Consider the following 26,894-nt stretch of genomic DNA (forward strand, 5'->3'; position numbering starts at 1 on the left):
GGAGAGAGGGTGTGAGTGAGCCAGGTAGATTTGTGCCTGAGGGATTATTTTAAGGCTGAAAAAGAGATATGAGGGGCATTTTCACTCCAGACAGATAGTCACTATACAGCCCTTGTGCTCCTGCGCACACACACACACACACACACACAACGCTTTTACAGTATTTCTAGTTAGCAGCTGAAGAGCTGAGCGTTATCCTTCCTCAGAACACACAGCCAAGTGTGTGGACAGTGCTCTCCATTGGCCAGGCTGGGGCTGGAATCCTGCTGAACAGTGACATTAAAGCATTAAAAAACGCCCACCGACTGACTCCCACACAACTTTCCTCAGATTCTCACCGATAGAGCGGCCGCTGCTCTAAAGGTCTGGAGGACTAGCCAGCCCTCCCACTTCCGGTCCATTCTGCATGAGCGCCATTATCTGTTTACAGTCGCTGCTTTCCCAACGGAACTGTTAAAGAGGAATCTGCTGGAGTCTGGAGTCTAACCCGCGCTTGCGAATTCCTGAAAGCAGTTCCTACGCCATGCTCCGTGGCATTCCGCCTGGGAAACAGAGGGAAGGATTGTTCAGGCACCAGTTAGCACCACCATGACATCCAGGAAACGGCCCGTTGGCTATTTTCAGCAGTTCAGATGTTTGTTTAGAATTAAAGAGAGAGGAGAGGAGGGGGGGGGGGCGGGGGGTGGGGGGGGGGCAGTAGGATTATCCATGCAGCTGGAAGATAGGCAGAACTGTACAGATCTTGTTCATCTTAACAGGGACCATTCTCCACCTGATTCCTCCTGACCCTTCCTCAGATATGAATGAGAGACTGCAGAGGCGATAGCCCCCTTTAGCTGTCCCCCCTCGCCCCCGCCCCCTCCACACGGAAACACACACACACACACACACACACACACACACACAGAGCAGCCTCCCTCTCTCCCTCTCTGTCGTTCCCATGCAGAGGAAGTGGTGGAGGGGAAGGGGGGGGGGGAGGGGGGGGGAGGGGGGGGGAGGAAGGAAGGAGGGCAACGTTATCACCGTGGAGAAAGTGTCGTCATGGCGGTTCTGCTCTGACCCTGCTGACTCGCCGATTCCTTAACATGAGATCATTTTGGACAGCTGACCTCAATATCACCACGCTCTGAGGACGAAACAGATCCGATGGGCCTTCTTCCTATTCTCACACACACACACACACACACGCACGCACACACGCACACTCTACCAACCCAGAACACAACCAGTTCAGCCTTGTAGCAGCTACAGTATAGCCAAAAGAACAACCTTCCTTTTCCTCAACTAACCCTCCCCACCATTTAGAAGAATTAGAAGAATTAACTGTGGTAGAGGTAAACAAGACCTCTTCCTCCCCCCTGTCACCCGTTTCCACACAGACAGACAGAAATAACCAATGGGAACCACAAGCTAGGCTTGGACAGCCACTGTCTGTTAGCACGCCGTTTCTCCACAGAATCTCACGTCAGTGTGCTATCCTCAAGCTAATTCCTCCTCTAGACGGTAGAACACGGTGAATTGACGCTAATGCTACCGCAGATAAGGGTAAAATACCATTCTTATTACACCTGTATCAGTTAAATACCATTGTACCGCCTCACCCGGTGTTTCAGACATGCACGCTAACCCCGACCAAACTAAAAAAGGTGGAAAAATAAGGTTGTTCTAAAGGTTTGGTGAGGAATGTTAAGTGCTACTTTGTCATTAGGAGAGAGAAGGTCTCTGGCCGGGCCCAGCATAAACATGCGTCAGAATTACATGTAATTACAGCTGAAAAACTTCCGCCTAAGAGTATGAATCACCTTTACAGCTGGCTGGCGTGCTAGAGGAGATTGCTGTGCCATGCTCTTCTCACCGTCAATACCTGGTGTGTGTGTGAGTGTGTGTGTGTGTGTGTGTGTGTGTGTGAGTGAAACTGGGCAAAGAGAAACTGCACTGGGGGTGGAGGGGGGGGGAAGCACAGGACACAAACAAGCACTCCACAACCACAACTGAGTCATGCCATGCTTACAGGGTGGGGCAGTCAAATAGCCCTTACCCAATGGATATGATCAGTAATAGTCGTGACACAGTTCCAGGTCAAGTTCATACCCGGTTCATCCACCCCGAAGTCAGAACCGGGGGACTGGTACCAATAGCCGTGCCATCCTGAGAACCCACCCCGTGGGTCTGCCTAATCGTCACGTCCTTTTGTTTCTCCCTCCCTCTTTCCCAGCGTCCTCCTCGCCAGCTAGCTAATGCCTTCGTCTGATTCGATTGAGGCAATTACGGAGTAATCTATAGAGCCGGGGAGTGATGGAAACATTTCCCACTGTCCTCCTCATGTTTCTCCGAGCCGCTATAATTAGCCAACTTTGTTTCTCATTAAACATCAGAGCCGTATTTACATACCCGGATCTAATTTGGTTGCGTCGAGGCAATTCCCTTTTAAACCATCTAGAGAAGCCTGCAAAATGTCTGTAAACAAAGGAATGAGGAGTCTATAAACGTAGTTATTTGCATAGAGCTACAATCATGCTATTGTATTTCAGAGAGCTACAAGGCAACGTGCCTGGGAATGAGTCAACACCCGTGTTGTCTGTGTAACATTACAGTACATGGCGGTAATGATGGCGTCCCTGATGCTCCGGTTAGGGTTGTTGTGGATGTGTTGAAGCCTCTGGAGGCCTGTCAGGGCATGATCTCTGATCCTAAAATGGAGGACATTCCTCAGGTCCCTGGGGTGAATGAAGGAGCCCTCATAGGGGCTGAGGAGACCCTGGGCTCAGCACAGAGGAGTATCACAGTATGACACGCCTCTTCTTCTCAAAGCTATCGTTTCAGCAGGGAGCACACCAAGTCACCGACGCGTCTCTGAAACGCCGCGCGCAGACGCCGCTTCTGAAAGAACGAACATGTGCGAGGACAGATCCGGGGCACGTGCTTCACCCAAAAAATCCTTTTAAGAAACGTAAGATCTAAATGAAATGCGCTTTGTAATTCGCGTCAGAACAACGTCATCAAAAGACGCATTTGATACCCGAAAGGAAATCAATCCAATGTAAATGGGGGCCTTTGGTACGTAGTGGGAGCACTCTCCACACATTCATCACTTTGGTTTTTGTCCGCCGTCTGCTTTAAACTAGCCGCGGTCGTTAGGAACCATGTTGATTAGCAGCCCGGAGCTTTGTTTGAAGGCTATTGCTCTGTTTCTGCACATTAAACAGGCCTGGGAAGTGTCAGGAGAGGGGAGGAGAGAGGAGGAGAGGGGAGGAGAGGGGAGGAGAAGGGAGGAGACTGTTCCGTTGGAGGTCTCTATAGAGGACAGGCTGTTGGTTGCAGTTCAGGCCTCCGCCCTCCCGCGCTCGGCGGCGATTGTAAACTTTTTTTCTGTTGATATGCAAAGCAGTGCGGATCATTTGGGTCCCCATGGTAACAGCGCCCCTGCTTTGCACAAATGTAATGATTAATAGCGGCTTTGATAACAATGGCCAGAATTGGTGTTCCGACATGAACGATGTGTGCGTTGGCGTGCAAGTGAGCGCGCGCGCGTGTGTGTGTGTGTGTGTCCTCCCTCAAATACAAACAATTGAAACATAACATTCATAACATTCTTCCTCAAATGTAAAGTAGGGAACGGACATGGCAGGCACACACCCAGGCACAGCTGCAGATATTACATTAAACCCACACCACATTTCAAATGATTCCAATCAGCTAATCTCCTGTGCTGTCTGTCTGTCTGTCTGTCTGCCTGTCCGTCCGTCCGTCTGTCCATTTATCCGTGGAAGGCCCTTCTTTTCCCGCCTTTCTCTCCCTTGCCTTTGATGATGCTGGGATTCAGCAATACGGTCAGCTTTTTTTTTTAATTAATTAATTTTTTAATTTAATGAATCCACTCTAAAATAATCACTGTAATTTGAACACCTTCCACCTCAAAAACCTAGTTAGCGACGCCTATTTCGACCTGCAGCTGCAACCCCAGGCTCTGGCTGTTCCAGTGGGTGGGTGTTTTTGTATACATTCTCCATACCTGCCTCTTTGGCCCAGGGGGAGTGTACTCCGACAGAGAGCAGGTCTAATATCACAGACCTATCACGGCCCCCAGAGAGAACATGGATGAAGAGGAGGCAGAAACTTAATCTATTCCTTTAGCCTGTCCGTGGCATGGTGGAGTTGGAGTGCATATGCAGGAATGTGGCCAGGGCTGGGGGGGGTGTGTGTGTGTGGGGGGGGGGGGGGGGGGGGGGGGCACGGAGGGGTGGATGGGGGGGGACTGGGACTGGGGGGGGGGGGGGGAGTGTAATTCAATCAGCATCGCTCCGGCTTGACGCAGATTCACTTTGTCAGTTGCGTCTTACCAGTAATTCATCTTTCTGAAAAACTGACACAATCCAAACAATCACTTCTTTCAACTCAAATACCTGGCAAAGGGGGGCGGGTGAAAATCTAATAAAATGGGATTTTATTGGCCGACACCACCGTCCCTCTCCGAATCTCACCCTATCGAAATGAACATTTCCCGTGCCTGAGCTGAGGCTGTCTGTTAAAGAGATGTCCAGCAGTGAGACACAGAGGATAAATCCTGCAATTACGCCTTAACTCACCATTAGCTATATGGACAAGAGGGCTAGCACACTTAAACAGATTACCTAAACACACACAAACACACACACACACACACAATGAGTGACAGAGTGGTGGAATGCATGGGTAAACAGAATGTGTGTGTGTGTGTGTGTGTGTGTGTGTGTGTGTACGTGTGTGAATGTGTGTGTAGGGGTCCAGATGGACATGCAGGGAGGCCTGCCCTGGGAATGGGCTGTCCCCTACACACACACACACATACACACACACACCCTCCGCCCCCTGCACCCCTCCTGAGCACCCCTCTGGCCCTGTGTGCTAGGCCAGGCCGGGCCAGGCCAGGCCAGGCCAGGGCTGGGGAGGGTTAACTGCACTGAGGGTTAAACTGCACCGCCCAGTCACAGGCGTGAAGTGAAACAATGAAATAATGGCAGAGTGAGCGGAGAGCACTCAAAGGCAGGGGTGGAGGGAGGGTGGAGGGGTGGAGGGAGGGTGGAGGGGTGGAGGGGAGGAGGGAGGGTGAGGGTGGTGGGTGGGTGGGGAGGGGGGGGGGGGTTGGGCACAAGCTCCTGCAGATGTTGCCGGGCCCCGTCGGGTCACACAATCACACGCATTAGCATTCCTGATGGAGGGAGCCCGGATTAGGGAGCTGAATGCCTTTCTCAACTCTCTCTGTCAAAGTTCTGAACACACCGGAGAAGCAGAGAGAGAGAGAGAGAGAGAGAGAGAGAGAGAGAGAGAGAAAGCACAGACGTGTGGGGAGAAAGAAAAAAAAAAGCGGGGGGGGGAGAGAGAGAGACCGAGAGGAGAGGAGAAAGAAAAACACCTTCAGAAAGAGTTAAGGAGAGACTGGCGGTGAGAAAGAGCAGACCAAATAGTGGACGGCTGGGGAGAGGTGGAGAGAAAGGCAGATGGAGAGGAAGAGTGACAGAGAAAGGACCACAAATAGACTAAAACAGCCAATGAATGAGTGGTATAAAAGACACAATAAAGAGAAATCAAGCATGTGAAAAAGTAATGGTTTGTGTGTGTGTGTGTGTGTGTGTGAGGGAGAGAGAGAGAGAAAGTGTGCGCAGAAGCTTTTTCTAAGACTATTTGTATTTGTGGCTGTGTGAGTGAATGACCGTAGACAAAAGCTTTTCTGAATGTGTGTGTAGGAGCAGAGACAAAAGCTTTTCTGAATGTGAGAGTGTGTGTGCGCAATCATGTGTGTGTGTGTGTGTGTGTGTGTGTGTGTGTGTTGGGCCGTCCTCTTTTCCCAGGCCAGAGGTCTGGAGAGGCCTCATATTTCTGGCTGCTGTCAGGCAGGGGTGAGAGGGAGAGACAGCGAGGTACAGCTGCTTTCTACGAGGCCTGGCTCCCTCACACACACCCTTTGATCCCACTGCCTTCGCCAGCCAACAGTCTCTCTGTGTGTGTGTGCGTGTGTGTGTGTGTGTGTGTGTGTATGTTTGTGTCTGTCTGTGTGTGTGTGTGTGTGTGTATGTTTGTGTCTGTCTGTGTGTGTGTGTGTGTGTGTGTGTGTGTGTGTGTGTATATGAGGTGGTAAGGGGGGGGGTGTAATAATTGGCGTGGTGAGGGGCACAGGTGGTGGCTACCCACGCAACATGGTGGCGAAATCCAAGTGGCAAAACGGGGGAAAAAGGCAACACCAAAGCCTGATCTCTCTCCCTTGCTCTCTCTCTCTCTCTCTCTCTCTCTCTCTCTCTCTCTCTCTCTCTCTCTCTCTCTCTCTCTCCCTCTCTCCCTCTCTCCCTCTCCCTCTCCCTCTCCCTTGCTCTCCCTCTCTCTCTCCCCCTCCCTCTCTCTCTCGTTCCCTTTGTCTTAGTGCAAGCCAAATGATTCCCCAGGAATGTGGCAGGGCCGGTCTGAAATGGCTGTTTATTCAGTGGAGATTTGAGAATGTGGAGGGGAATACGCGGAAACTAACCCACGCTCGCTCGCACGCACGCACACACGCACGCACGCACCCGCTGAGTCACACACATCTGCACAATAGCTGTTTATTCCGAAATAACGAAAGAGGCACCGCAACTAATTAGTTTTTAATTGCAGGAGAAACGGCTGCATGAGGGGATGACCTGCGCATCTGCCCCGCAAAGAGACCCAGGCAGCGGGCAGACGGGAGAGGTGAGGTCTCACACAGCTGCTCCGACTTTGGAGAGGTCAACTTTTGTCGGAACAACAGGACGGCCTGGCCAGTCTCAAACTGTCCAAAGCCATTTCCTCCCTGCCATCAGACGACTGGGAAACCTACCCCTGTCTGACAAAATGGAAGTTTTTCCCCTCTCTCTCTCTCTCTCTCTCTCCCTCTCTCTCCCTCTCTCTCTCTCCCTCTCTCTCTCTCTCTCTGGAGCTTACATGTGCTTTGCATCTCTAGCCCCCTTTCATAATTCTATCAATGCTAATTACTTACAGCACCGCTGTCATTTCAGAGAGAGAGACACTTCTTCGTCCACAAGGCAGCTCATTCTGTGGCCCGTCACACTGTAGTCACACCGCTGGCCAGCTGGGCCTAGAGGGCTGGGGGGCTGGGGGCCTGGGGGGCCCGGGGCTGGGCCTAGGGGGCTGAGGGCTATGGCATGGCATCCAGGGGCATTCAGGCTGGCTCCCCTGCCCAGGCCCTGACTCCCCTGGCCTTCCGTCAGCCATCCTTCCTGTTTATTACGGAGCGAGTGGGGTCACCAGGGTTCGACAGCCCCCAGCGCTGCCCCCCCACTAAAGGAAGACAGACGCCATCAGAAGCCGCGATGCAGCGTTCCCTGGGTGCCTGCAATATAGCGTCCTTCTCCTCTCCTGTCTGGCTCACCGACGCAGACGAGGATGTCGCTAGGTCAAGTGAAGGCAGCCCACGCTCATGTAAAGCATTGCTTATTTGGATTTCTCTAGAACATGAAATAGAATTTTAAGACCTGTTATTAGATAGGGACGGCATGCTGGTTGTGGTAGATTCCTGCACAACCACACAGAGGACAGGAAATATTTAGCATTACAGGCTCTGGTCAGTGTCCATGAGTAGGCCCAGTGACAGCCTGGGCCTGTAGTAGGAGGCCCTGCTGCCTGTGTGTGCTCCGCTCCCTGCCGCCCCTGCCTGCCAGCCCCTGACGACACCGGAGCACCAGAAGAAGAAAGCCTCGCATTTGTCGGTGAAGAGAGGTGTACCTTTGTCCCCAGCCAATGAGTGTCAAAGGCTCTACAAGTTAATATTTGCTTCAGTCTGCTCATAAATTTGCATGGCATTAAAAAAAAAAAAAAACATGACCTAAATGCATTTTTAACACCCTGAGTAATTAGCTGGAGCATTGGTTGGAGGAGGGAGAGAGCTAAGAGGCTGACCAAGCTGGGGGAGGCAGAGTACCAGCAGGGAGGGAGAGGAGCAGAGCTGGGGCTGGGGTATAGGGCTGGGGCTAGGGGCTGAGGGGCTAGGGGCTGGGGGCTAGGACTGGGGCTGGGGCTAGGAGCTGGGGTCTGAGGCATGATGAGCCAGGGCCCTGGGCCCCATATAAAGAGGAAATAAACCAGGCCAGTGTACTGCCTCTTTAATCTACTACATTAACACCACGTGGGGAGGAGCCAGCATGCAGGCAAACAGCACAACCACACAAAGGGGGAGTGTCAATGAGGGGGTAATAAGGAAAGACAATGCGTAAACAAGCAGGGGAAGTCCAGGCCTGGCGTGGTTCAACTCCCTGCTACTCTCAGGCTGGCAACCCACACAATGGCCCTTCTGTAATTAGCCACCCAATTGGTTGTTTAGCATTTGCATATAAATGCCCTCACAGGCATTCGCGAAACAACGCTGACACAAGCCGTGCCCAAAACAGACGTTGGCCACACCTCTGCCCCTCTAGGGGGTCCCAGGGGCCCACTTATGTCGGGGGTACAAAACAACCTCCAGCCCCCCACCCCCCCTCTCTCTCTCCTCCCTCTGCCTCGTGCCCACTGCTGCTACAGGCTGGCACCCAGGACGGAGAACGTGAATGGCGGGGACTCAGTTCCTGTTTTAGAGAGATTGTGAAACAGAGAAGCCAGGCTTCCTCTCAGAGGCCCCCCCCACAGTAGGCTGTCATGAGAAAGTCTCTCCTGACACTTGCTACACTGGGGGAGGGGAGGGGGGGGGGCAGGTGTCAGCCTCAGCACATTCTACGCGGCACTACTCTACACACACACACACACACACACACCGGATTGTCTTGAGGAAGCCAGGGGTCTGCAGAGTGTGAGAAATGTGTGTTCTGCGCTGATGAGGGTCACAACACACAGGCCTGTATAATGTGCGCTGCCTTCTTCCAGAGAGACCGTGAGAGAGAGGAGAGACGGAGAGGGGTTTTCAACAGGCCGGGGCTAAGAGATCAGACACACAGCACACGCTGACCCAACAGTTTCAGCCCATCTACCGTTTTCTATACCTCCGTTTGGACCGACGTCGTTTGTACAGGGTCTCTTTTCTTCACCCTGTTTTATACACTTCCTCTTCTGTCCGCACTGCTGTTATGACAATGGTGATTCATAAAAAACAAAAAACAGAAGAACGGAAGGAAGTGATGAGACGGGTGTCTGTGCGCCCCCCTTCTCTTCTCCTCCTCCCCTCCTCCTCCTCCCCTCCTCCCTCCCCCTATCCTCTCCAATATAAACAAAGCCTGTATCACCTACACACTGGCCCTGCTGCTGAAGAGCCTGAGTCCTATGAGGCCGGCTAATGAACAGGAGAGGAGAGGTGAACTTAACCCCCCCCTCCTCCTCCTCCCCACACACACACACACACACCAGAGCACCCCTCCCACAGGCCTGAAGAGCCCCAGGGAACAGGCCCCCTGCGTCAGACACATAGCTAAAGGGCCTGTAGCTACCGTTAGCTAACTAGCTCGCTCGCTAGCTAGCCACTGAGGGCTCGGCTCTCACCTGTTCCTACCTCCTGGGGCAGGACCCAACACGACAAAACACCTGGCTCGTAAAACAGCCCGGCCACAGACGCGACGAATCTGGGCCAAACCTAGGAGACATTGTCTCGTCTTCCACACCGCCCGCCACAGCGCACACACACACACACACACACACACACACACACACCTCAGCCGGGCTGCCCAAACCACATTGGAGCGTCGGTAAGAGATGCTACACACATTAACAAGCCTAAGCTATGTAGCAGTTTTTATATCTCCGCCGACCGCAGGCGATTAACTACTACTCCAAAGGAAACCTGCTTTAAACACTGCCCTCGGGTCACACTACCACGGAGAAAGGTAGAGAGAGAGAGAGAGGGGGGGGGGGTGAGAGAGAGAGAGAGAGAGAGAGGGGGGGGGTGAGAGAGAGAGAGAGAGAGAGAGGGGGGGGGTGAGAGAGAGAGAGAGAGAGGGGGGGGGTGAGAGAGAGAGAGAGAGAGAGAGGGGGGGGGGGGGGATATAAAAGGAGAAAGAGTCAACAACACGAAAGCACCGGCACCTGACTGACTAACCGGCGAATGAGAATTCCCTCTGTGAGCGGTGAGCGTTCCGGGCCCAACCCTCCCCTCCGGTTCACCTCCCTGACTGCGGCCCGGTGGTGTTCAGCCTCTCCGCCTCCCAGTTATTTGTTTACACCTGCCAGTACACAGAAAGGCCGGTTTGTCCTGTCCGTTCCAAAAACAAGAGACTCTTTTCTTAACCGAGCATGATGAAGAGAGAGAGAGATAAGCTCACACTTAAGTCACCCGGCTGCCGGATTAATTCACCGGTGGATGTGTCAAAACGACATTCTTTTTAATAACTGCGACAAATGGCCCATTGTCTCCTGTCGCGCTTTCAATTGGAGGTTCAGGACGCGTCCTAATGCGTAGTATCGCACATATCTTTCTTTCTTTCTTTTTTTTTCAAAACTAGGTCGTATATCTGTCTTTAGAAAACAGGAGGTGAAAATGAATTCCGCGGCGACCAGACGGGGGGGGGGGGGGATCTGTGATGTCACAAAGCCGAGGTCACCGGTCTGTCACGGCCGTCTACCCTCGTGTTGGTCCTCCGGGACCCTGCCCCCCCCCCGTCCCCCCTGGGCCCTGCGTCCCCTGTCCCCCCCCCCCTCAGCCCCCCCCCCCCCCTCTGGACCAGGGGTAAGTGAACCACCAGATGAAAACCAAACAGTCGTGGAGGGAGGGGTGTGTGTGTGTGTGTGTGTGTTGAATATGTAAAGGCCAGGACGCTGTCTCTGACGCCAGACACTATGGTCACAATACAGTGACCAGAGCGTGGCTAGCCAGGGAGGGAGGAAGGGAGACGGGGGGGGGGGGGGCTAGAGAGGCAGAAGGTCTACCATTAGTCTCCCATCTGTGTGTGTGTGTGTGTGTGTGTGTGTGTGTGTGTATGCGGGTGTGTGTGTGTGTGTGTGTACGTATGCGTCTGAGTCTGTGTCTCCTCCTCCTCAGGCCAAACACAAACACACACACACACACAACACAGAGCTCCAGAGCTCGGCGTTTCTGTGTGGGAGTCTGCTTCTCTCTAATCAATTTATTATGAGGCTCTGAGGTCCTCATGTTTGTTCATTTAACACAGGGAAAATGAGAAAGAGCATTTGTTTTAGATACAGTGAGACAGAGAGAGAGAGCGAGGGATGGTGGGGGGGGGCGGGGGCGGGGGGGGAGACTGGGGGGAGAGGGGGAGGGCACACAGACAGGACAGACAGACGCCCTTCAGCTGACTGTGGAGGTGTAATAACGCAGCTTGGAGGAAGTGTTGATTTAATTGCAACCCGGCGCAACACTTAATACAGTCTGTAGGACACCTGGCATAAACAGGTTCCACCCACCAGGGGGGGGAGGACAGTGCCAATTAAACCCCCCCCCGCCCCTTAGCCAATCAGGTGTCCCGGTCCAAGCCTCCTGACATCGGGCCGTCTAACGTCTAAATGCTCATTTGATGAGATCAGACATCGACAGACACAGAGACGGTATTTCTCCTTTTTTAATTACTATGTCTGCAGAATAAGGGTGCTGGGATATAAACAATCATCTGTGCTCTGAAAAACAATCCCAGCAACAGCACGACTGGCTGCCTCTCTATAATGTGGGCCCCACCTTATATAATAATATTACTGTGTCCTACCACTGGCATCACTGCTGTTATCACTACTGACACACTAACAAAACATAACATAATAAAACACTGACACTGCAAGGAATAATATTGCCTCAATGGATATATACGGTATATATATATATACATACATACATACATACACACACACACAAACATACATATATATATATATATATATATATACACATACACAAACATATACATATATATATATATATATATACACACACACACACACACATATATATATATATAAAAATGGTTGAAATAAGAAATAACTACACAATAACAACATTATTACCATGTCCTATCTTTAAAAATATGATGTGAGCTAAAATGGAATCATTTCCTCTGTGGTTCTACTAGTGGAGACCTCTGAAAAGACACCAAAATGGCTGCACTCCCTCCCTCTCATATCTGAACACATATTCATAGTGGGGGCAGACATTGGCCTTGACATTTATACACACTTTCTCTCTGTCTCTCTCTCTCTCTCTCACTCACACACACACACACACACACACATCACTAACCCAATACAGTAGCTCGCTAGACTAAACTGAACATAATACAACAACATTACCTTGATGTTGGTGAAATGTATGCAGATGCTGGGCCATTGAGTAATACGTGTGTGTGTGTGTGTGTGTGTGTGTGTGTGTGTGTGTGTGTGTGTGTGTGTCTTTAATCATCTATGTTAATGTAGTTGCATGTTGAGTGTCTCTACATTAGACCCATGCCATTATAATAACCTTAGAAACCTTCTTATTGATATTCATTAAATGCTGCTACTTCCATCCAAATGAAACACAAACATGTATATTAGCTGTCTATATTATGTGTCTAACAATGAGCATGCTAATATATTGATTGCCAGAAAATGAAAATGAACAACGTTAATGTAAAAAATAATAATAATAATAATAATAATACTCCAGGCATCAGATGATTATGAGTGCTGGGTATATGAATTTCATGCTTCAGTGTGCATTGTGAGACATTAAAAATATATCGAAAAAAATAAATATGTGCAATTTGCTGTGTACTTGTTAGATCTCGCAAGATCCAGAAAATATAAACCGCATTAAAAACAATAAGCTGTTCTGAAAAAGATAGAGGTAAACAGGTAAGCAGTTAGCAGCACAGAACAATGTGTGTGCGTGCGTGCGCGCGGTCGGTGTGTGTGTGTCTGTGTGTGTGTGTGTGTGTGTGTGTGTGTGTGGCGTCGGCAGCGTCGGCTGAAGCCCGGTGGAGGGCTGCCATCAGAGAGGGGTATGGGAGGGAGGCTGCAGCAGCACTTAGAGGCCATTTTATTGCTCTGCTGTGGTCAAGTGAGGTGCACCGAGCTCAATTCCACCGCAACAATGGGAAAGAGGGCCGCAGAGACAAAGAGGGCTATCCCTGCTTCTTAACCCCCTCGCTGCCGCGCCGGCGCTGCTCCTCCTGACTGGGGGGGGGGGGGGGGGGGGGCACAACAACACCCCTCCTCAAAGGGACCGGAGGGAGAGTGTCCAAATACGTCACGCGCGTCACCGATAGCGCGCGCGCACACACACACACACGCAGACACATACACACACACACACACTCACACACACCCACGTGCAGACTTGAAGCCCCTCGGATTTGTGCGGATGCGAGTCGCTCGGGGAGCGCTGGCCGTCTTCTTTTTCTCCGGAGCATCAGACAGAAATAGTAGATGCTCGAGTGACATCATCAGGCTTACCGTGGCGAGCAGGCCTCTCCTACCACAGGACACACAGCAGGTCAGGGAGCAGAGCGGATACGACCTCCCTCTCCGTCCGTCCCTCTCTCTCCCCCCGTGGGGGACCTGGACAGGCTGCCGCACATTTGCAAGTGAATCGCGCTTTTTGTTTGAGTTTTTTTTTTTTTTTTTTTTTTTTTAACAGCAAAAAAAGGACGGATAGGGAGAGAGAGAGAGAGGGAGGGATAGAGGGAGAGGAGGGGGCTCCTGCAATCCCTCTTTTCTTTTCTTCTCTCTCTCTAATCCTGAGGAGGATAAGCTGAGAGGTACACAGAGAGGAAGTGCCATGGGCCCGCTGGGGTCCAGCACATCCCCACGACACCGCTGCATTCCTGTAGCCCGGGCCATCCCAGGCCAGCCCAGGCCATCCCAGGCCAGCCCAGCCCGGGAAAAGGCAGCCCAACACAGCCATGACCCAGTCACCAGAACCCACAACAACCGCTGCATCATCCCAGCGACCCACTAGCACTACACTAGCAGCACTGCAGGCAACCCACAATGCACTTGGACTCACACTGACAAACAACATCCAGTCGTCAACACAGGAAACTGAATGACAAACAAAGCAGAAATTGTATGAATTGAATATGAAGTATAAAACAGGAGAGGAGAGGAGAGGAAAACACACCTCCCTTAAAATAAAACCCTTCAGATAACTCTAAACAAAAACCAGAACGTACACAGATAACACCTTCATGTCTCCTCTGAGCAAATACACACACACACACACACACACACACACACACACACACACACACACACACACACACACACACACACACACACACACACACACACACACACACACACACACTCACACACACACACACACACACACACACACACACACACCCCCCCACACACACACCTCTAGGCAAATATCAACACAAAATGTATCGGAATTATTACTATTTCAATCCTTCCGTGTGGATGAGGCATGGGGGAGAGAGGAAGGAGGGGGAGGGAGGAGGGGGACGAGGAAGGGACCACAGGGCCACCGTACCTCTCTCTCTCTCTCTCTCACACACACACACGCACACACACACACACTGCCTCTTTATCTGCCCTCTCTCCCCGGCACACTGACCGACAAATAGGAGGCCATCGCTGCAGCTGAGAGGCTGTCACGCTCTCTCTCTCTCACACACACACACACACACACACACACACACACACACACAGGGATGGACGACTACCCTATGACACAGGCACGGAGCCAATGCACACCCCGATGTTGCATTATGTGGCATTCTAGCTGTAAAATAGTACGAGGGAAGATGACCTCTGCAGCACCTGACTGAACGGCTGCAAAATTTTTATTTATTTTTATAAAAATGAATGGAATTCCTATTAAAATAATTCACAGTAATGCCGTATTCACGGTCTTCGGTCTTCATCTTCATGTCATGTGTACGCACGGCCTCGAAATGTATTAAGGCTAAATAGCCTTTCGACATAATGAAATATAAAATCATAATAAAACAACGGCAAAAATATAAACTGATCAATTTGGAAATATGAAATGTCGATCTCTTGGTAATTCACGCCTGGTAGTAGACACACACAGACACACAGACACACACAGACACACACAGACACAAACACACACACACACACACACACACGCGCGCACACACGCACACACCACTTTCTTCGCTGGGGAGTATCACTCCCTGCATTTTTAATACCTCCGTTTCAGTTACATAATGCACATTTCACTGACACTGATGAAAGCATATTACTGATAGACACGGCGGAACAGACAATCCAATGTGAGGACAGGCATCGCTCCATGGAGCACAAGCCCAACTCAGAAGGAAGAGGAAGAAGACGACAAAAGAGAGAGAGAGAGAGAGAGAGAGAGAGAGAGAGGGCGAGCGCGTCGTCAGAGTCACAGGCCAGAGGGCCCCATGCATTGTTCTAGGGCTCAGTGTTGGGGAGAGAAAGGCAACCTGGGCCGCCTCTGTCTGTGTGTCCTCCATGTTTTATGCATTCTGTCCTTTGTGATGATAAGCGCCAGTGCGGAGGGTGGAATGCTGGCCTCCGGGGTCCAGGAGAGGGGTGGGCTAGGGGGGGCTGGAGAGAGAGGGGGGGGGGGGGGGAGGGTGCTGCAGAGTTCAATTGGACAGGGACCGGAATGCTCCCGGCCGCCCCTGCCCTGCCCTGCCCGGGTGCAGATGTATGTATGTGTGTACGTACCGCTACGGCGGAGCCCACCGTGGCTAACTGCTGCTGCCGGACCCACCAGGAGACACGCACAGACGTTAGCCGCTATGCTAGGGCTCTGCTAGCCGCTACGCTAACGCCCCTCCAGCCCTCACTCTGTATCACGCAGCCCTCCTGGACCGGACGCTGCTGTAGCACCGAACACTAGCATATCATACCATACCTTAGCATGGCTACCTTCACTTCACCACATGTTTACCTCGCGGTAATAACATGGGACAGAGGGACAGGAGCTAACCAGGATGACTGGACAATTTACCAACTGTATTCAGAAGAAATTAATTCTCGAAATAATTTGTAAAAAAAAATATATAACAACACTGCAATATCATCATAATAATAGGGGGTTAACTAATACACAGATAATATGCAATGGTCATGTGTTTGGTTACCTGTTTTCTTACGATTAGCAGGCTGATGAGGCTGATTGAGTGTAAGTGTGTCTCAGCATAAACACACACACACACACACACACACAACTACACACACACACGTGGCTGCGGCTTCAAATATTCATATATGTTTCCAAAAATCATACTCAATCACCAGTTTGCATTTGGATGCAAATCGGGGTGTAGATTTACATTCTAATTTGAGCTCCAGGCCTAACACTCGACTCGTGCCTATACCAGCTCATGCATTTTTCAATGTAGTGTGATATGAATGACAAAGGAGAGGACTGGTCGCAGTGAAAGGCCCTCTGTAGCTGCTTAAACATGACCTGATGCTGGGGAAAACACACTGAAAGAGCCATATTGGAATTCCTAGGCCAAACCCGTGCCACCCCCCCCCCACACACACCACCAACCACCCCCCCCCCCCCCCACACACACACACACATTGTCAATTCACTCTCAACCACAATCAGGTGAAACATTAAAAATAAATAAAAATGGAATGCTCAGCAGCTCATGTGGTGTGTGTACGGTGCAGTTATATTAGTGACGTGGGATGTCAACATTTTATACAAAACCAAATGTCTCTAAAAATGGAGAAATGTGACATTGCACACCCCAACCTAAAAGGGAACATGATTGCAAAAAAAAACAAAACCCAAAAAACACACACACACACACACACACACACACACACACACACACACACACACACACACACACCTTCCCAATCGTAAATCTACCCCACCACAATGATTTAGAGATTGTTAACACGATAACATATTGTGAAACAGCAAACCACAGAAATTCCTGCCAACTTCACTTCAAGGAGATAAAAGAGCGACAGCGAGAACAAGAGCAGAGAAAGAGGACAGGAACAGAGAGGGAGGGAGGGAGGGAGGGAGGGAGGGAGGAACATGGCTGGCAGACTGGGCCCTCGTGGTGACTGGGGGCTGCTGGGAGACGAGACCAGGTACAGTCCACACACACACACACACACACACTCGCAAACGCGGGTGCACAGACAGAAACACACACACACACACACCTGAGTATCGTTGCCATCTCCCAGCCCCCCCCCCCCCCACCTGGCCCGCCCCCAGCCCTCGACTTAATGACACAGCTGACACGTACGCCACTGGCCCGGGCTACGGGACAACTAGTAGAACTGGTCCTGGCTGCACAAGCTTGCAGATTCAAAACCATAATCTGTAATCAGAGCCTCTGCTCCTGCTAACCTCATTTCCACACACAGCCCTGCTGCACATGGAGTCTCTCTCCACTGGTATCAATGGAAAAACCCTGCTGCTCTGATCCACATCCATACACACAGACACAGGTCATTCATATCTGGAGGTGTGCTTCTCTCATCCGTACAGCCACTCAACTCACTATGACAGTCATTTTTCTAAATTATCTTTAAAAGAAATATAATATTTACGATAATTATCAAAACAACAATAATACATATTGGCGATATAAAAATAGTAATAGTACTATTACAGCTATTACGATTACTAATACAAATAATACTACTACTAATAAGAAGGAGCATCATAACAATAATAATGTATTAGTTAGTAATTAATTAGAATGACATTAATAAAGTAATGAATTTAGCAGGCATCCATTTGCAGCTACAAGAATTGTTGAGGGAAAAAATGTGTGTTTGGACTTCATTTGACAAAGTGACCAGAGCTTGGTAAATACACTGAGCTAGCCCATGCGTTGCCTGCCCCTTAGCGGCCTGCTGCTGGCCCAGAGAGGGCTCTCTCTGACTAGGACATGGCAGCGGGCTTCCGTGGGGGTGCCAGCCCCCGAGAGCCAGCAAGAGGGAGGGAGGGAGAGAGGGAGGGAGGGAGGGAGAGAAAGTGAAAGGAGAGGGAGGGGGCAGACGACCAGAGGCGCAGTCTCCCCCCTCTTCTGTGTTACCCCGTAACCATGTCCATCAGCGACAAGCGCTATGGTCTTTATTTTGTCACGGCGATGCCTCACCCCCCCTCCCAATCACATGTCCCTCCAATCACATAGTCAAATAGGACAGACACACCCCGAGACACAGGTCATCTACCGTGGTTCTGGAGGGGGCTGGAGGGGCACAGGACAGGACAGGTAGTCTCATCGGGGTGGGTGGGCACATTGCCAGCTACCGAGCCTCCATCAAGCCCCTAATACTACTATACTGCATATTGAATATTCACTACTAATGATGTTATGGACCATGACCATAATAATAAACCACAGAACAATGATAGTAATGTGCTTAACCACTACTACATCTATTAACACTATTGATAATCATAATCATTATTAGGACTTTTTGTTATGATAATAATTAATGATAATAATGATAATAATGATAATAATGATAGTAATAATAATAATAACAATATGTACATTTTATCAAAATTATCAGTTGCATCTCACAATCATATGTGCCAACAGAATACAGTACAAGTAGACTACGCTGCACTTAGAAATAACATGGTAATAAAATATTAATGCATATGTGCTGACCTGCACATGGGCTTCGCATTTTTTTCCTCTAATGGTTTGGTAAAATTATCGAATGTCACATGGAGACATTCAACAGTAAATTATAACATTAAACTGTAAGTAAAAACATACTCCTAGTGTAAACATATACACCAATGATTGTCAGTAAAATTAATCCATCAAATCCATTTCATATTTTTCAAAACATTACGACGGACAAAGGGAGACACAGAGAACATATCGTCTTTAGGAAGCGTGCAAAAATAATGTCTGTCAATAAATTGAATAACAAAAAAAAAAAAAAAAAAAGAAGAAAGAAAGAAAATATGCAAATAGAGGATGATGCACTGAGAGTCTCTCTCCCTCCGCCTATGAACAACGAAGGGAACTTCATACTTTACAAAACACCACCCCTGACCATGGCTGACAAGTCCAAAATCAAAGTTGGAGTATTTACAATGATTTTCAGTGTGCAGTATCTATGGTAAAAACACACTCCCTCGTGACTCCAAGCCAACCTCAGTCCCCCTTAAGCACAATACACTGAACAGACAGAGGTGCTGTAGTCACATACACTAAATGCATGCACACAAAACCACAAACAATCAGAATAGTACGTGGTTCGTATAGAACACAGTGTGAGGATAAAACCACTACCAATCCATACCTGAGCTGCTAAATGTGGTTTAAAATATAACGTACATGATAAGTCATAAAATCATACACTGGATAATGACAAAAAAAATTATAAAATACTAAAAGACTACAAAAATCACCCTAATCTGCAGCGTAAGTATCAAACTGGCTTTTCAAATCCAAATGTAATGTTTCTACCAAAGCTTTTGTATATCAGATCCATCTGTCTTCTGAGAGCCAGTGAGATGATACTGAGCGTTACTGTCTTTGTTTTGTAACCGAGGAGGGCAGAGAGAAAGGAGGGAGAGGGGAGAGAGGGATGAAAAGAGGGAGAGGGAGTCCTGCCACAGCACCTTTGCTATGCTTTATTCCCCGTTTTCTCTGTCACGCCTGTAATTATCGACAACCGACGTCTCGTGTACAGATACACCTCAGCCACATACAGCCAGATGTACATGTGCCCCCATTTCTACCACATCCAAGTGTGCTCTCTTAAAAAAAATACATAGATTTCTAACTACAGTAGGTAAACAAAAAATGAAGAGGGGAGAGGGGATTATATTTCATTTTACATGTGAAAAATAAATCCCTTGGCTGCCCCTCCTAGTATACTCCTTGTGCCCCTCTCCTCTGAGCTGTAGTAGTAGTAGTAGTAGTAGTAGTAGTAGTAGTAGTAATAGTAGTGGACATAGCGTCTGGCCTGAGTTACCAGTACCGGAGCTATTTGGCCCCTCTGGTTGGGACAAGTCTGAAAGGTCTTGGGATGTGTTTTTCTGACCTCTTCCCTGATTCCTTCTCCATGGCCCATGGCTATCTGATCCCTTGTATCCTACTCCTCCCCCACTGCGTCTCACCCCCCCCTGTCATTCTCTTCCCTGCCTGCCTTTCCACTACTCTGTGCCTGGGTCTCTAAACCCCTCCATTATATTTTTGCACCAACCTACTATAAGCCATGTTTCCAATGTTTTTTCTCCAGTTTACCAAACTGGAGGCATTTTCTTTATCTTGCACTTGCTGACCCCTACAATCTCAGTGCTCTGCTTTGTGTGACCCCTCAACATAACCCCCCCACTTTTCCCCCCAGTCTCACTCTCTCTCTCTGCTTTCCCTCAGCTGTTTGTGTAGGGTTTTCCCTTCTTTCTTTTTTTATCTCTCTTACACTCACTCTGTGACCCCTGCTCCCCTGTTTCTTGCCGTCTGACCCCCAGCCTCTCAACCTCCCCCTCTCTCTCTCCCCCAACCCAGCACATCCTTGCCTCTGCTCGCAAAACGCTTTTCTTTCCCCGTCTCTTCTGTCGCGAAAACTCGTCGGGCTGCCTCATTCTTTCACCCTGACTACGACAGTCCTTCCATACCGTCCATGTGCTCTACGTTTTCTGTACTTTTTGGAGGTCTTTGCGATGTTTTCTGGGTCCTAAACGTCGAGAGGTCAATTGCATTTCCGCTTTTTCCTGTCTATCTGTCCGTCTCTCGGCTATAGTTATTCTCACTCAAGCCTAATCGGTCCCTGCGTCGTTGCTCTAGCTTATTGCTTTATCAAATTCAGCCTATGTTTAAATCTTTTTTTGTAAAATATTAAAGTCATATTTTCCCATATCATCCGTCGTTTATCATTGCACAATTTTTTTTCTGACAGTGATGCAGTCAAAGTGGATTTAGCCTATTTTTGGTTGTTTTATAATACTAACACGTTATACATCAGTAATAAGGCTTTTCCCTAAAAAATGTTAGGTGATAGAGGCAGGCCTGGGTGACTAAATAGCTTTGAAGTTTACATCAATAGAAAAAAAAATGTCTATCTTTTTGTGTCTAGCATGTTTGTTTGCTTTTTAAGGTAAGCTATTTTTAGTTTAAAGGAACATAAATATACTAGCGCCTACTTATTCCATTAAAATCCACACTGTCATCTTTCTCGTCGTTTATCTATTCTGTAAAAAGCCCTTCTCATCCTGATCTCCAAGCCGCAGCTCCAACTCTCTGCCCCGGCTATGGACGCTCTCCCTTACCCGTGGTCTTACCGATCCGCTCTTGTCATGGAGGAGACCCGGGGCTCCGTTTCAAACACACACACACCACTCACAAAACACACACACACACACACGCCGATCGATTTGCATGTGACTCCGTCAGGGAATCAGCCAGAATCGACTTTAACAACGCTTCAAAGAAGCAAACAGGAATGAAAAATAAAAGGAAAAGATGGACAAAGTGGGGAGAGAGAGAAAAGTAGAGGAACTGAGACGTAAATCGGGGCGGAGGGAAATACACATTTCAGAGACGACTCGGAAAGTGAAAATTGTGCTTAACATAAAGGATTGTATAAACCCGTGATGGTGCTGGAAACAGCGGAGCGACCATGGGGTATATGTGTCCAGATAAGACAGCGGGCGGTGTTTCTCTTTACCGGACGATCACGGACCCACAGGCTGGACTAACGTGCTCCTTTCCTGGCTACGCTCACGCAGCTGCCGCTACCCTCCGTCTGATCAACACAACCCTTTCCTTTCGCTATTGTCCCCAAAACATGTTTCTTAACACCAATAAGCCTTCTATGTCTTTCCTGATCCCATCGAAATGCACAAATGTGCTTTTAAATCCATGGTTTTTGTGGTCTACTGCTTGGAGAGGAATCGCTGTCTTGCCCATTTCTTTTCTTCCAGTCATGAGGAGAAGGAGGACGATCGCAGATGTAAACACAGGTAACGATACGAATAAAACCGAGAATAAACAAAACTACTTGCATGAAAAGAACTTGTGATCGCCTGTCATTTCTCAGAATATGAGAATAGTCAAGCTCCGCTATGTACAAGGAAAATAGGAGAAAGCTTCGGTAAGCCTACCACTAAAAGTGAAAAGAAACGTATCGTAGAAACATATACAGAGGAAAATAGATAAACGCAAAGTTGAAACTTACAATTTTTCGCTGCCGCTTTGTGATCCTCGCTTTTTAATCCAGTATTGAGACGATTTGGCTAAAGATCCCATCAAGGCAGTCCCGTTTGGTCAGTTTGCGTTTAGGATGGCAAAAGAAAGATCATTGTTGTTGCGGAGTGTAAAAAAAAACGAAGTATTAGTTGTAAAGGCAATATAAAAATAATTTGGATGCAAAGCAGGCGATGAGTCTTGTGTTAGAGGGAGCGAGGAAGAGGTGAAAGTGAGATCTGATGATTGAAAAGAAAAAAACTCTTTGGATCTTTATTCCTGCTAATTAGTTTCCTGCAAAAAATGGCTGTGATTAATTCAGTGCGCATGTGCTTCATTACACAGGCACGACGGGAAGGGCTAATTAGCCACCTTCTGGATCAATAAGATTCAGCAAAGGAGAGAGAGGGAGAGAGAGAGAGGGAGGGAGGGAGAAAGAGGAGGGAGGGAGGGATGGATAGATGGAAGAAGAAAAAGAGGAAAGTAATGATCAGGAATTGAAAATATGGAATTAAGTACAGCGGAAAGTAAGAGTTTGATTAGAAGGAAGACAGCGAAAGTTAATACTGGCAGAGACGCCACAGCCGCGGCAAAGCACGCCATGTCCCGCACTTCGATGCATTTTGTCCGTTCTTTTTTGTTTTTAAACATTCGAACGTATTTGCTTATATTTATATTAACATATTTATAATATGATACAACAACCGTCCATTTTCTTTTCTCTTTTGACTATTTTGCCACTTTTATCAGTAGTGAGAAAGGGGATGCACAATATGGACATCTGTACGGGTTGCTAGAGTTTGAGATACTTTTAAAATGTATTTAGACAACTTATGCACATACTTTTATATTTCTATAATACATTTGGACTACACGGGTGAACAAGTGACCGATAAATGAACCACTATTTTGCATCTGAGTTAGTAAACTATGACAGCATAAGCAAATACTTGCTCGACAACTAAATTGCATGTTACTGCTTGCTTTTAGTATTGTAAATGAATGCATAGGCTACACATGATGATGCATTCTAACGTGTGGTTGAAGAGTAGGATGTTAGAAATGAACATAAGCGACTCAATAACACTTATGACAAAACCATAATTAACCTTTTATTTGCATATTCTCATGCGTAATAAACTAAATCAACCTAATTCATGCTTTTTACGCACAAAACTTGAGACGGAGTACGCTGACTTACCACTTGCCCTGTGTTGCAAAAGCTTACAACAAGCACTATTCCTAATGTTGTCCAAAGTTTTAAAATCCCTTTTGTACACTCTATAATGGTAAAATCACTACTTGACATATACAATAATAGAATTGAAACTAAGATGCCTCTGTAAAGTCTTATATCTAAAACAGCCCGATAAGTTCTAAAACTAGTTGAGTCGTTATGGATGTATAATAAACTACTCTTTGATAAAAAGAGATTTTGGTGAGAATCAGGGTATGTGGAACCCTTAATGAAAAACGGAGATTTAGCTCGAAAAAAATACGGTGTGTCCCAGGATAGTATAGAGACGGAGATAGGGAGATGAGAGACCTGGAGGGGATTGGAGACAGCACAGTCTATTGTCAATGTAAAACAGTAGCCTACAAATGACACTTGATTACACTATTTAAATACAAAAGAAAATACATTTGGGGGTATGTAACAACGCCTCGACAGCATGTGCATGATACATTTGCAAAACAAATTGATTTCAATATTTCAAGTTGTGAAAAGCATAACCCCAGCCTGCCTAGGCTGTAGACTAGATAGCCTGGTAGCCCAGGTCCAGCTCACTAGCTTTTTAGTTGCCTATATGGGTGGCATATTTGTCTCGTAACAAAAGTGCATGAATGTAATTGTGCATCTTCGGATGTGTGTTTTGGGATGTATACAGATAGGTTTGTACAACAAACAAGCCGACAGAGTTATGACGGCCGTTTTGACAGTTGTAAGGAATGAAGGGGGGGGGGGAAGAGTTTACATTGCATGATTCTCATGGCATCTCCTATAGGCCTGCACCAGTCAAAACAGGTATACCATGCCTTATATACGATTCAATCACTAAATGTAATATATTACATATCTCTAAACATTTCTAAGCATGCTTATCATACTTTGCCGTGATTTACATGTGTTAACGTTGCCATAACAATTTATATAGATATGGCTCCTGCGCTTCGCTTGATATTTCTCTTCAGCTTGTTTTGGTGCGTGGCATTTTAATATTAGTTTAACTTTCGAGTTTGCGTATGGGTGTATGTTTAATCTAAACGTTATCTTAAAACATGCAAGAATAGTTGGCATTATGTCTCTTTCTCAAATCTTATCCTCGGATTTTGAAATTATGCCTGATAAATGGAGAAACCTCCAAACGCCGGCGTTCAAAGAGGTGACATTTGATCAATACTAACAACTGTAGTATAGATCGGTGAGGTTCTCCACAGGTTTGCTTTTTTCCCCTTCATTTTCCCCCAAAACACTTCGCCTCTTATAGATGGTCACTTACAACGTTTGGTTTTCTCCAAAAGGAAAGATTGTATTCTAGAAATCAACCTTTGAGCCAAACCCAGTGGCCTTTGTCATGATAATTCTATTGTAGATTCTCTGTAAAGAAATGGACAATCCCTCACTTTCAGTATGCACACTTTCTGTGCTAACTGCTCCAAGGACCCCTAGCCCGCACAAATACAACTAACCCACTTACTTTCATTGATTACATAATATGTGTATTGGTGTAACATTAATCTATAACGTATTCACCTTTTTGAATGAATGTAAATGTAAGTAAAAATACATAAAATAGATTATTATCATTATACAAAAATGATTATTATTATTCATTAAATTTCAAACGTAGGCATAATTCTAGTTGTACCTGATGGTTTTCTACGAGAATATGATGCATACAGTGAAATATGATATTATATGAGAATATTTATTTCTCCGAATCCGTTGTATAAATGAACATAACCTAGGCTAAACTCGTAAACTCATCCAAACACCATACACAATATCATACCATTTTCATTCAAATAAGGCATGTATAAAAATATTGTTTTTCGATGTTTTTGTCTGAATGCTCATGTTGCATGATGTTGAAAATCTTCATTAGTATCTTGCTTTCATGTTCGAAGGTTAGGAATGACAATCGAAATGGGGGGCCTCACGTTGGATATGCATTCTTGCAGATCCGTCAGATCTCAAACAGAGCCATATGCATAAGCAACACTCCTCACTATCCATAGCGATGCCCGATATTAGTACCAAAAAGCAACAAGGTATGACACAAACAATAACAGTGTGTGCGTGTGTGTGTGTGTGTGTGTGTGTGTGTGTGTGTGTGTGTGTGCGTGCGTGCGTACGTGCGTGCGTCTGTGTGTGCGCGGACGCCCGCGCGTGTGTGTGTGTGAGGGAGGTAGAGGTGTAGGTGTAGATACTGTATGATTAACTCACACATATTGATAAAGCAAACGGGACTGTACACAGCATCAGAGGTCTGCTTAGCATGTCACCTGCTACAGCACCATGAGCAGCGAGCGTGCCTAAGTCAAACAGAGATGCTCATATGTTGCAGTGTGTGAGAGGCAGACAGAAAGGATCTCCAGGATTTGCGATGTGTCTACTCTCTCGGGAAAGGGGAGATTGTAAAAATGAATGGGTAGAAAATAGAGTGTGAGAGGAGTTAGGGGGGCAGTGAGATAATAAAGAGTCGGGTGTGATTGGGGCTTGTGAGGCACATATCGAAGCTAGTCTGTCGCTTTAGCCTAACAAATCTAAGTTGACATATCATGGTTAACTAACGATCATTAATATTACCGTATAGACCCCATAACTTAGTGAACACCCCTTTATGAAAAGAAAGGCCATTTAAATGTACTAGTCCATGCAAAAAAAAATCTGACAGGCGCTGGAGCCTTTGTATTATGTGAATTGTGAATTGCAAATGCGCGTCTCTGTGGGAAGGATAACCGTCCATGTGCCAACCTCAATAGGCCCACATCGACGAGTGGCATCGCGAATTCACCACAACCTGTATGACAGCCCGTGGATATGACAAAGACAAGCTGAAGTAGCTTAAAATGCTCACTCTATTATAAGGGGCGCAGGAAAACACTTGACCATCACAGAGCATGGGCAGGGAACAAAACAGTCTATTCAAACACCAAAGTATAGACCCCCTTAACCTTGTAACATGCTTATCCTGTGTAGTTTGGAAGATGAAATCTCTCTGACTATTCCTCAAGTATTTACGTGATTTTATTCATTTGTCAGATTATGCATAGGGAACTGTGTGTGTGTGTGTGTGTGTGTGTGTGTGTGTGTGTGTGTGTGTGTGTGTGTGTGTGTACTTTATCTAACCTAATGCACCGCGCGTGCCATCCCAGGATAACAAAGCACAAAAGGGAACCCAGAGGAAATGAGAGCGGGGTGAAAGCATTTAAAGATAAAAGCTGCTGTCTAGAATAGTCGAGTAACTTTATAAAGGGATAATGAACATTTTAGTCGTAAGGATTTCGGGATTTATGCTATTATATTAACATATGAGGCACGCAAGTCCACGTTTCCTCTATTTAGGTAAACACAGGAGAGTAGGACACAGCACTTACATTTGGCAACATGATGAAAAAGTTTTGCCGGCAAAACGTTCACTGAATTATATTACATCCCTTTATACACAATGGCACTTGTATGCAAGTCTATATCCTTTTCAAATAGACCAACGTAAGCCACGCAAATAAAACAAAAACGCTGAATATTTCACAAATAGGTATGATTAGGTATCAATTTAATTAATTTGTGAAATAAAAAAAGTCACCTTTGGTGGT

The 26,894-nt window shown here is 47.3% G+C and overlaps 1 protein-coding gene across 1 annotated transcript in view; it reads right to left on the minus strand.

Annotated features, from left to right (window-relative positions):
- Window positions 1-22,134, minus strand: part of zfhx3b (zinc finger homeobox 3b) — a 162,316-nt gene extending 140,182 nt beyond the window's left edge. The window contains 1 exon segment of the mRNA XM_083690863.1: window positions 22,066-22,134. The gene's annotated coding sequence lies outside the window, so the exon portion shown is untranslated.
- Between the last annotated feature and the right edge of the window lie 4,760 nt (window positions 22,135-26,894).

This window comes from Argentina silus (genome assembly GCF_951799395.1).
Source record: "Argentina silus genome assembly, chromosome: 19".
In the NCBI taxonomy this organism is placed as follows: domain Eukaryota; kingdom Metazoa; phylum Chordata; class Actinopteri; order Argentiniformes; family Argentinidae; genus Argentina; species Argentina silus.